Below are 13091 nucleotides of genomic sequence, written 5' to 3' on the forward strand. Positions count from 1 at the left end.
AGGTCTGCATTAAATAATATAGCATTTTAGGGAAGACCATTCCATCTACAAGGCGACTTCCCCATTCCTTCAGGCAGATTCCTACAGTTCCTGTGCTGCGCCTTCTTTTATATTTCTTTTACCACAACCACTCTTCCCCCTCACTGCTTGGAGCCCATCTTAAAGTGGTGTACCATACAGTATTGTATGAAAATATTTGCTGACCATTGGAAAGTGACACCAAACATTCTGTACATAAACGTTTTCACATTCTCGCTATTCACAAAATTAACAAAAAAATAAACTGCCATTTACATGCCGTAAAACAAATAGCTGACATAGTAGTTAAACCGAAACACCTGCTAAAGCCAATAGCAGCAGATGGGATTGATTATCTCAGAAGCAAAGGAAAAGCAGTTTTCCTTGCTGAGGAGGCTAATGAAGCAAACGGCAATGGAGTGTCTTCAGTGTCAAAAACACCTGGCGCGTAACTGGAAGCACATAGTGTGGAATTTGGCTCAGGGGGATACCAATTGGGGCAGAGCTTCCGGGATATTTGAAGAGGACCAGAGAGGGGTTGAATAGGATGGTTAGATATCCCCACTTGATAAAAGAACAGAAAAAGCTTTTGAAACAAATCACGAATGGAAGAATCGATATTAACCCGTGGCGTGCTGGCGTCGGCCAACGGCCGCCGAGAGCACTACCTTCGGAGTGCTGCGGACGCCCGTTGGCCGATGCGGCCCCGCCCGCAAACCTCCGCACTGCGGCGGATTCAACGCAGCGGAAAAGGGGTTGAAATAATAATAATAAATTGGAGAGTTGTACAATAAACAAAAAAAACTAAACGGTTAACTCGTTAAAAAACAAGTCGAAAATTGCACGGTAATCTCCCAAACTTTAAAAACGAAACTTGTGTAGAGCCACAGAGTATACAAAGATCAGGTTACAGATAAATGCATTGTCCAAATCCTTGTTTTGCAGGACTTTCCCTCAGCCTGATAAGCATGCAAAACGTAAAAAAACGTAAAAAAATCATTAGGAAATGAACAAAAACGACCTGAACAGCAACGTTTAAAGGGTGACGTGTACACGCATGGTCCTAATTTATTTTTGATATGTTGACTTACTAAGTACCTCTCCCTCATTAAAATCAGACATTCCAGGAATCACATTCAAGCTCATTATACATGTATTAGGATGCATGATTGGTCATCACTATATGGACTCTTGGTGAACCCTTCAATATAATTTAACTGGCTCCAAAATCCATGTCACTACTTCCCAATCTTCTACATTATCTGCTACGGCTCCCATCTCACAATTAATGGTGCAAGGGCTTGTTTTTAGCAGCTGCTGGATTTGGTTCGACACAACAGTTGCCTGGATGTTTTGTAAATGCAGTTTATTACCTAACTCACTTGCTATCTCACTTGTTCTATCAAGACAGCCTCGCCCATTATGCAACAAGCTCTCCATCTTTCCCTTTGAAGGGCCCATAGCAGTTCTGCTAGGTTTAGCAGACCACATCAGATCATATAAGTGACTGCATGGCCAGTCTTTAAACAAAGCAGATTCAAGTCTAGCCTAGAGCTTTGCTCTCTGTACAGATTAGGGAAAGGCTGGCATGGAACATTCAATGCCTCCCTTCATATGTCCTTGCCTCTTATGAACGGAAAAAAACATCTTATTTAGTCAATGTTTATGTAATCCAAGGTAGCGAGCAACTGAACGCAGTAAGGAGAGAAGGCCGCTGAGCCACAGTGGCCTAGAGGGAGCACGGTGAGGGCCGGCTCTGGTGAAAGAAGAGAAGTGGATTTGAAGCGGTAGTGGGTGCTCTCCCCCTGTGCACTGGGACTGGGCCTCCATGTGGTGGATTCCCCCATGCAGACGTGGGGTTATACATGATTATTGCCCCCCACCCCCGATATAAGAACCGCAGACGACACATTTTGAAAGCCTCTGCTGGTTACTTGGGGTTCCTCTTCACAGCCCTGCTCTTGGTGGTGAACCGCTGAGGAGTCAGCCTGCCCTAAGGAGTACCAGAGCAGCATGTCTGGCTGCTGGTGCCCACATGGTCAACACGGGAGACCGGACATTCATATTAAGTAGTGAACTTTACACCGAATGGAGAGTGTGGAGGGGTGCCGATTAGCCTCAACTATCATCCTGCAGCTCTGGCTACACATTATAGGGAGCGTGATGCCGCTCTGCTAAACTGCTCCAGCTGCAACAGACCCGCTAGACCTCATATCGCGGGTAGAAAAGCTCACATTACCCAGAGACGAATGTCACCAACGCAGTGTCCTCAGTCACTGAGACGCAACCAAAGAACTCAGCACATCTAGAGAGGGGGGATGTTGACTTTGGTGTCAAGGCGGTGTGATCCACGTGACCCCAGTGCCGTGGCCGGGGCAGAGTGCGATCCCAGAGGCCTTTTCTTGTGGGTATTCTGGATTTGAGTGTGCCGAGACGTGATGATGCCCCCCCCCCCACCCCTGTTTATGGAATCCCTCCTTCCGTATACTAGGTTGGCAGACACCTATACGCCGGCAGAATATGAAAGGATTTCAAGCATTAGAAACAAGGAAAGATGGACAGATATACAAAAGCTGTGGGCCACCAGACTTGCAAAGACGACGACACATCCCACATGCAAAACAATGCAATGCTCCTAAAAGCCATACATGCCTCCAGGGAGATCCTAAAAGGAAAAATAGATGAAGCCTGTTCTGAAGTCACCTTACTCCAACTAGACCTCCATAACATCGCTAAAAGAGTGACCCAGGCGGAAGGAAGAATATCAGAAGTAGAAGATGTGATGGGTGCTCTTCGGGAGGAAGTCACAGACCTGCGAAACACCCTGAAAGGGGTGGCCTGGAGGGCAGACGATGTCGAAACCGCACAAAAAAGGAACAACCTACGTTTTATTAGTTTTCCGGAGAGAGTCAAGGGCTTAGACAATAGGGCATTTCTGGAACAATTGTTGAAACACTCCATCCCGAACGGTTCTCCACATGCTTGGTGACGGAATGAGTTCATAGAGCTTTAAATTCATTCAAGAATCTAATCCATATCCCCCTTATCAGTCATTACACTCACATCACCAAAACAGTTGTGTCAGAGCTTCAGTCATTACACTCACATCACCAAAACAGTTGCGTCAGAGCTTCATTATATGCTCCATAATTGAAGATCTGCAACCAAACACAAACTGGAAATATCAGACACTATCCCCGACCAAAATCTCGATATGCTCTTTCTTACTGAGACCTGGTTTAATGACTCCTCTCACACTTCATTTGATCTTTTGAAACCTACTGACTATTCTATCCTCAGAAACGACAGAACAGACAAGATAGGGGGAGGTGTTGCGATTATCTTCAGAAACTCCCTTCAAATCAAAGCCTTTCCCACCATCCTCTTTCGCACTTTTGAATGTCTTTCCCTAGAGCTCCAAGTTCATCCTGGCTCGCCCTTCAGGTTCCATGCCATCTACCACCCTCCCGGTAATTGCTCTTCCTTCATGGAGGAACTCATCGACTACATTAGTGACCAATATTCACAAAGCAACAAAACAGATCTTCCTTGGTGATTTCAATCTCCACTCGGGCTCCGTGGAAGACTCGGCTGCCAACAAGCTTGCAGCCTTTCTCACGGCTAACGATCTTGTCCAACACTACTCGGAAATTACACATGCCAAGGGCTCAATTCTGGACCTTGTTATTTCTAAATCAGACCAGCTTACCATTGCCCCCCCCCCCATCCGTGAAGACTGGTCAGACCATTTCCTCATTCCCTTCCATTTTCACCTCTCGCACATTATAACTCTCGGCCAACATAAAAAAGACCCTCTACTTGGTTCCGCAACACAAAAAACATTGATCTTGGGACTCTATGTGATTCTGCTATGCGTTCACTCCCTTGTCTAGACCCCAATACGGATGTCAACGATCTCACTCCCCATAGCCTCTCAATCCTTTGCAGTCGAAATCGACAAGGTTGCTCCACTCCTAAGCAAAAAGAAAAGACCCACCCCCTCAGCTCCTTGGTTCAATAGAGTGCTCTATGACGAAAGGAAAAATCTTAGAATCTTGGAGAAACATTAGAGACAATCTTCATCCACCTCCAACCTCTCTCTTCTACATTCAGCAAGATCCAAATACCACAAGCATACCTTCCAGGAAAAACCTCACATTTCAGATCCCTCCTCGATTCAGCTAAAAACAGACCCAAAAAACTTTGACCTCATCAAAAACCCAAATTGTTCTCCCCAAACTATCAAACCGGAGGATGCTTCGAAAAAAGCAAATTAGTTTGCTATATTCTTTGATCAAAAGGTAAAATCACTGGTGGAACAGGTTACTCGCCCCACCCCCATTGAGGAAAGAAAATCCTTAGTCACTTGGCAGAACTTTGCCGCAATCTCGGAAGATGATCTCAAATGCATCCTCGAAACCAAACCCTCCAACCATTCCTCTGACCCCATACCCAGTGTCATCGCCATTGATTTCTATACCAACACTCTCTCCTTCTCCTATTGGACCAGGCTAGTCAATCTCTTCCTCTGTCAAGGATCCCTCTCAGTTGTCCTCAAAACAGGACAGGTTACCAGCCTTCTAAAAAAAAAAAAAAACCTCTGCAGATGCGAACGACCTCAATAACTTCCGACTTATCACCAATCTCCCTTTTCTTTCAAAGATCACAGAAAAATGCGTTGCAAAACAACTTTCCCAACACATAATGGACAATAATCGCCTTGACCTGTTCCAGTCTGGCTTTATTCAAAATTGCAGCACTGAAACAGCCCTGCTGCGAGTGATCGATGATGCGCTGTATATACTCTATTCGGGGGAATCGTGTCTTCCGATTCTTCTTTACCTCTCTGCAGCCTTTGACACTGTTAATCACAACACCCTCCTTAACACTCTTTAACAGAGAATGGGCGTGGAAGACACAGTACTCTAATGGTTTGCCTCATTCCTCTCGGACAGATCCCAAATGATCAAGATTGCGAACAGTCTCTAGTCTCCACTGGTGGTTGGTCAAGGCGTCCCTCAAGGTTCTATCCTTGCTCCCACTCTGTTTAATCTATATCTGGAACCACTAGGAACCTCCTAAGCAAATCTGGAATCCTCTACCATCTCTATGCGGATGACACCCAAATCTACATCAAGGTGTCTTCCTCTCAAGATCTCCCACTACTCAACTCTATTCACAACAGCATGTTAGTTCACCAACTCATTCTCAATCCCTCCAAAACGGAATTCCTCCTCATATCTAGCTCTCTCTCCCCGCCTCCTGTTCAATCCTGGATGGATCAGTTGAATTTACTCAACAGTAAACCCGTCATTGTTGATTGCGCTAAATCCCTAGGTATCATACTGGACACAAGACTCAACCTAATCTCACATATCAACTACATCGCCAAGATCGCACGTTATCAGCTGCGCCTTTTATGGGGATGTCAGTTTTTCCTGGAGAATGACCTAAAAACCTTGGTCCAATCGCTAGTTCTCTCTAGACCAGATTATTGTAATTCTCTTCTGACTGGCCTTCCCAAATCTCACCTCTCCCCCATCAAATCCGTCCTCCATTCAGCAGCTCGCTTTATTTCAGGGTCCAAACGAAGTGACCACATCACTCCTATCCTGTCTTCTCTCTGATGGCTTCCCATCGAGGCTAGAGCTATTTACAAAACGGCGTGCATCACCCACAAAGCTTTGCACTCTTCCTCCCCTCACTATCTGGCAAATAAACTGAAATTGTTCGGAGGCTCAAGACCTTCTCGGAATGCGGAGAAGTTCCTGCTTGAGCTCCCCTCCTTCAAAAGGGAAAAATTGATGGCTCAATCGTTCTCAGGTAATGCGGTGAGAATCTGGAACTCGCTTCCTCCTTCGCTCCATGCCATCACCTCCATCCAGATCTTCAAAGCGGACCTCAAATCTCTTCTATTCCAAGCACACTTTCAGAACTAATTCCTTCCTTCTCAGACCCCGCTAGACATTGTAAATTTGTCATATATATTTATATTTTTATTTGTAGATTCTGTGGTTGCTGTGTTTGATATGGTGTTCCTTTTGCCTGCATTGTTTGGATTCAATGGCCTGCTATTTTTGTTTGTTTCCATTTTTGTAACATTTCTCTCAAGTAACCTAACTGGTTCTATTGTACAGTGTTTGGACACCTTCGGGTAAAGTCTGCGCTATATAAAAATGCAATAAATAAAATAAATAAGCCACCTGTGGGCGCACCACCCCATCCCACTTACTGCCCGTTTCCTGAACTACCAGGGCTCAAAGAATCTGAAAAATGGTACTAATCCTGCAGGTTTAGTACCTTGAAAAATCTCCTCGACCTATCAGTAACCTACTTGACCTCTGTCTCTGAAAGCGGAGCAAATGTGACAAGATAACAAGATTTAAAGGCATTGTTATTGCTCATTTTCTTTGTGAGCAATAAAAAGACCTTTAAATCTTGTTATCTTGTCACATTTACTTCGTTTTCAAAGATGGTGGGCAAAAGTTAGTATGTTTTCCTACTCGCCAGAAAGGGCGAGTAGGATCTAACAATAGCTCAACCTCATAAAATTTACCTCGCAAATGCGAACGGTCAAGTGGATTTGTCGAGCTCCGACTACCAAGTCCGGGACTTGCTCCTGCAGGAAGTGAGGAGCATGGGAGAAGTACGATACGCCCAATCTAAAATTATGGTCTTCGACTCCTGATGGGAAGTATAAAAATAATAACACACCTTTGGCTCAGTTAAAGCTAAGCTCCGAGTGGTGAACATACAATACATGCCATTATTCCTAGCCAAGTTTAAAGCCATCTTTGAGGGAAAGACCACCTACTTCCAGACGCCAGAAGAGTCATGGAGCTGGGAAGAGGAGCGCTCACCCTACGACCAGACGGATCAACTTGAGATAGACATCCTGGAGGTAAGTAGTAGGGAGCACGTCCAAAAACTCAAAGGACAGGCAGAAGGCACTGTGAGGCCACCGCAAGCAACAAGCAAAAGGGGAGTCCCCTCCAGACGAAGCAACATTTCTCAAAGCCCAGTCTTACGTCAGGCACAGAGAGTGGCACAGCCAGGCAAGTGCAAGGGAAAACACAAGAAAGACATCGGGAAGACATCACCACAGATACCGGACCATGATCATTCCACAGACTCAGAAATAAAACACACATTGCTGGTATCCATAGCAAATACGGAAGCAGAACTACTGGCTCAAACAACTCCTGATCCTAATATAGACACGTCACGAGATGAGAGGGATGACTGAACAGACGGGCCAGCAAGGTTCCAGAGGAGGTGAAGATGATGGACTGCTTTCCCACGGTGTCCGTAACTGCAAGTGCAAAGCACTGTTTACCTAACGTTTTTGTTCGTTTTTCCTCCCTCACAGGTTTCGACTGAGGTGGGAGGATTCTTGAGTTCCAGGGGGGAATTTTGATAAAAATGAGGGGGCGGGCGACACACCTTTCAGACTTACCTACGACACAGTTGTCATGTTGACGAGGAGTAACTGTGTGGCGGTAAGGGAGAGTGAGATTTGGGGTGTGTGTAGTCAAGTTTAATGGTTGGGCAAGTTATTTGTGCATGTGGAAAAGAAAAGGCAGACATATTGACACAGAAGCAGAGATTACCAAGACAAGGGGGCAGGCAATATCACTTCCTTAGATAAACAGGGCTGACATAGCAAATAAGGAGAAATACTCAATACTATCATAGAATGTCAACAAGCTGGGAAATAAGATTAAACAAGGGCTAGTATCCGCATACGTTAAGAGGTTGAAACCTGATTTAATGCTCATAAAGGAAACCCACCTACGGGGCTCTCATTGCGGGTTCCTAGGTAGGAGGGCTTAAAAGACGCTCGCTCAAGCAGGATTCACAACAGGCTCCCACGGAATAGCAATACTGATCAGGAAAACGCCTTAGTTAAGGATAGAAAGTATGTGGGTTGATCCGAATGCAGTGGTCTTCAAACTTCTTAATGCTGCGCCCTGCCTGTAATAAAAAAAAAAATCCTTCCCCCTCACATTTTTCACAATTATTCAGCTAAATTGCAAAAGTTTAAATATGTCTAGGCATGTTTAAACACTGAAGTCAAGTTCTGTTACCTCTTCTTACACATATTCATGTCAGAATACACATGACAAAAGTTGTTAGTGATAGCCCATTGCAAGGTGGCTTACTGCTGCTATGTTTTTAACACAAAGCAGGATGTGTCTCTTGGCCAGAGACTGGGCCAGCAACACCCCACCACCCCCCTGCGATCAGTTAAGGCCCCTTGCCAGGGAGACCCATCCCCCAGTTTGAAGACCCATGCCCTAATGGGACATATGTGGCAGCCAAGTGACTCAGGGGCAGAGAAATAAGCCTGGTCAGTGTGTATGCACCCCCACATCTACGGAAGCAAATGATGGACAAAATACCAGAGATACTATGGGAGGCGGTCTCCCAAACATAAAATATAGGGAGACTTTAACAACATAGTAGACCCAAGTTTAGACTGCGCTAGCCAGACTGAGTATTCGAGGGGAAAACTTTTCTAGCAGGATTTGTAAAGATCCTGGGACTGTAAGATTGAAGGCACTGCCGCCACCCAATGGCTCGCACCTATTCATACTGCTCGGGTGCCCAGAAGGTATTCTCTAGGAAAGAGTACATCTTCGCCCCAACAAGGGAGGTGGAGTAAAAACATTGGGCAGAATATCTGGCTTGGGGTCTATCAGATCACTCGCCACTATGGCTTGCAATTGGGACACGTTTGCGGGTGAAAGTTTAATGCCTGGGAGCTGAGGGATGAGACTGCGGCCCGGGAGATTAGAGTGGACACAGAACTGTACTTTACTGAAAATAAAGACAGTGTCCTCAGCGGTGATATTATGTGAGGCCTACACAACGGTTCTGAGAGATGGGGAGCACAACATCTTGGCACATAAAAAAAAAAAATTAGGGAAACCAGAGACAATGAAACACTGAAGGCAAAACTAGTGAAGCTAGAGGTTAGCCTGAGGGAACAACACAGCAGACCCCATTGTGCACCATTGCGATCCTCCACGAAGAGTACCAAGCACTAGCACATCAAGAGCAGCAATCTAGGCCACACATCGGCGTCTCTGTCACAGGTGACAACTCTGGGAGACTGCTGGCATGGCTGGGCAGGAGGGAGGCTGAGACGAGATGGATTCACGCAATACAAAGTGAAGATGGCAGCACCTATGTCATTGCTGGTGCAGATACTGCACCACCTTTTATGGAGCACGCTCCCCAGGCGATGCTCCCCAGATAGAGGGCTATCTTAAAGTAGTAAAAATCCTGACTCTGGCGGGAGAGGAATGCCAGACATTGGAGGAGGTTGTAACTCTTGCCAAGGTGCTGATATCCATAGGCGATCTAAACCCTGGGCCCTAATGGCATACCGGCAGAACTCTTCAAGAGAAAATCTGGTTTACTGAGCCCATATCTGCTCAAATTATTCATGAAGGTAAAAGACAGTTGCACCCTCTCACACAATCTCTAGAGGGGGACAATAGTGTGATACATAAACCAGGAAAGCCCACAACAGATTTTGGCTCCAACACCCGCTCTCTCTTGAATATAGAGACTAAAACTCTGGCCACGACCATAGCCAAGCCGCTTTTATTACTGCCCTAATTTCCTATGATCAATCGGGCTTCATGCCTAACCGGTAGACTAGATTCAACCTTCGTAGGTTATCTAACTGGCTCTAAACCATACAGAGCCATGAAGACCCCACCTGATGCTATCCCTGGATGCCGAGAAGGCTTTTTACACCGTCCCATTTGCCATTTTAAAGACAAGTCCTGGTGAAATATGGTTTCAACCCAAAATTTCTGGCCTGAATAGCATTGTTATACAAGGACCCAGTGGTACGAGAGAGTAAATGGGGGAACAGTCTACAGAATTCCCTCCTGAAAGGGGCGCTCGTCAGGGGTGCTCTCTATCGCCGCTATTATTTGCCCTAATGCTGGAACATCTGGCATGCATTAGTCTAACACAACCAGGTCACACAGGGTTCAAAGAATTAGAAGGTGCAGGGAGATGACCGAATCTCCCTGTACGCGGACATTCTACAAACCCACAAATGAGGCCCCAAAACTCTTCCACATATTCGAAAATAATGGGACACATACGGGCTATAGGATTAACTGTGATAAATCTTGCCTATTGTCAGACAGTCCGACACTGGCTTGTGTGATGCCCTGGAATGGCTGCGCATAGATAGGGAGGGGTTCCGTTATCTAGGACATTACGTAGCCACAAACAAGGAAGATAGTATAGAACAAAATATTTGTGGGGTCCCAGCTGATTTCCACAAAGACGTAGAAAGATGGAGAAAGCGGCTGTTAACCTTAATGGGCAGAGTCACAATGTTCAAGATGATGACACTACCCAAACTTCTACACAGACTCAAAAACACTTATTGGAAGATCCCAGGGGAAATTTTCACTAAGATAGATGGGGAAGTCCGGACTCAAATCTTTAATGGGGACACCCAAGAGTGGCCAGAGTACATTGCAAAGGAATCCATACAACCGGGGCATCACCCTTCCGGATATGAAAGCACACTACTGAGCGGCGCACCAAATAGTAGTAAACGACTGGAGTTACACACCGGGAGATCATCCGACATATGTATATGAGAGGACCTTATACCAATCTCGTGCACAGACACACACACAATACCTTTATGGTGGTAAAGGGGTTATCTGTAATCCAGGTGATCATACAAGTCTGGAATTAGATGGAAAGGTGGATCAAGTGGCATTCGCGGATCAACCATAAACCCCCTAGTGGGTTGGAACAAGCCTGAAAGAGATAAGTAAGTTGAAGGGCATCAAGGTTTGGGACACCCTTGTGACTTCCAAACTGGGAGATATCCTAGAGGGGGATGCACTGATCCCCTTTAGCTCCCTCCAAAGAGGTCATCAACAAAATCACAACATTACAAATACCTCCAATTTCGCAATGCCTGAGAATCAGAGACATTGCTTCCGGGAAATATACCAAAATATGCACCACTGGAGGGGTGACTGCTTATGGGGGAATTTGCAGAGAAGGCAAATGTCTTGGACATATAAAACAATCACAAACAGGCCCGACTCCTTGACAAAACTAAGGACTCGCTGGAAAAAGAAGTGGGAGAACTTGAGGATCTAGACTGGGATGCAGCCTTAATGCGCCCCAGGGAAGTTGCAATTGAATCCAGACGTCGACTGATCCAACTTAAACTCCTTCTTAGGATTTATTACGACAGAGCCCGACTGCATAGATTCAATAGGGATGACTCTCCCAGCTGCCTGCGTTGTGGGGGCAGCGATGGGGTCGTTCATAAACACAATATGGGCGTGGCCTAGCATTAGGCAATATTGGCACATAAATCTAAGAACTAAATGGGTTGTTGGGTGAAATTATAACAGCTGACCCTAAATACATCCTGCTTGGTATCTCCGCGGAGGTAGATAATCAGTCCCACCACCCCAAGAATGGAAAAATGTGATGGGCCTTTATATTGCAGATGAAAAGGTCTCATAACGCCAGACGATGTCCGAGAAAGTTCCCTAAGGTATGGGGTACCTGTCTCCAATGTTGATACTATGGAATTAACATTGGTGGCAGCGAGGAACAGCCCAAAATTACACAACCCAAGTAAGGAGCGACAGATTGTGTAGCAGTATGTAATCCGAAAATTGTTTATTGATTGTCTAGGTAACGTGCCACTAAAACTTTAATAATCGTGCATTATCACCCATGTGTCTATGGTTTTCTGGTGTATTCACATGCTTGGGGTATTATTTGTAGACATTTGAAAAAATACATTTAAAAAAAAAAAACAATACCAAGCCACCAAATAAAACGTCCACTGAGCACCTAACCGCAGTCAATGGGAACGCCCAAACTTAAAATGGTAGTATTGTGCTACACAGAAGCGCATAAAAGAGAAATGTAAAGCATATTTATGCATCAGACAAAAATACAAATTTGAGCGGGTAAAATGACCAATTAATAAATTAAGCAAAAAATAGGCAAGACTCTCCCTCACAGACTACAGGGTAACGGTGTGTGTGTGTACACAGTAAATGAAGAATAGACCTCAAAGTTGCCCCGATTTTGGCTACCACACCACTTCACATGATCCTAGATGCCACAGTTTCTGCAGAAGATGCCCCTCTTCAGAGACTGGAAGAATGAAGAGATGACTCTACATAGATAAAGAAACTGCAAGACACTGTATAGTGTGGCTCAATGGTTAGAGCAGCAGACCCTGATGCAGAGGTCTAGCCCGGGACCAGGGTTCAGTTCCCCGCCTCGGCGGGTCTTGGGCTAAAAAATTCCACGGACCTGATAATTCTCGCCTCGGTGCCTATTCCAATCATGGAGTCCCACTCTGCAACTCTGGGCCCCCACAACGCTAAGGATGCCTGGCCTCCACCTTGGGGGTGCCCAGGAGTGGACGCCTCACAGGGAAAGCCAGGATGGGTTCCACAGCGGTATTCGTACAAGCGCCTTGAGACCCTTGCGGGTGAGTAGTGCGCTATACAAGTATCAATTTACAATTACAACAGTCTATGACCTGCTCAAGGTATAAGCATTGGTTACAGAGCTGTGGGGTAGGAGGCAGCTCTACTGACATCCGACTGAGAATTATTTTATTTCTGTGTAAACGGCAATAGCTCCTGCGAACAGCAGAATTCCTATTTCAACAAGTTCATTCAAATACTTCAATTAGTTGAGTCTGCTTTTGGCTCAACTGGAGGTACACTTCCCATTCAATGTGGTCTACCTATGAAGATCGAGCTTTTATTGAATAATCTTTCTAATAAGTGGAAGTTATGTGCCTAATATACTTCTATAACATTTTCCTTTTATGTAGGGTCCTTTCATAGAGGCCGAAAATATGAAATAAAAGTTGCCATTTCTAAGTGATGCGCCTGAATCTAGAAACTATTATGAAGCCACCTACTTTAGGTTTAATCAACGGGGTGTGCAAGGTAACAGAGACAGTCATGGTGCATCTTTGGTTTTAAGAAAGTAAGACCCTTACCGATACATGTGGCATGCTTCATCACTGTGCCCAC

General features: G+C 45.3%; 1 protein-coding gene across 15 annotated transcripts in view; it reads right to left on the bottom strand.

Annotated features, from left to right (window-relative positions):
• VEZF1 (vascular endothelial zinc finger 1) overlaps positions 1–13091 on the bottom strand; it is a 269814-nt gene that overhangs the window by 216724 nt on the left and 39999 nt on the right. The window lies entirely within an intron of this gene.

The sequence above is a fragment of the Lissotriton vulgaris genome, chromosome 2_1 (assembly GCF_964263255.1).
Source record: "Lissotriton vulgaris chromosome 2_1, aLisVul1.2, whole genome shotgun sequence".
NCBI classification, from domain to species: domain Eukaryota; kingdom Metazoa; phylum Chordata; class Amphibia; order Caudata; family Salamandridae; genus Lissotriton; species Lissotriton vulgaris.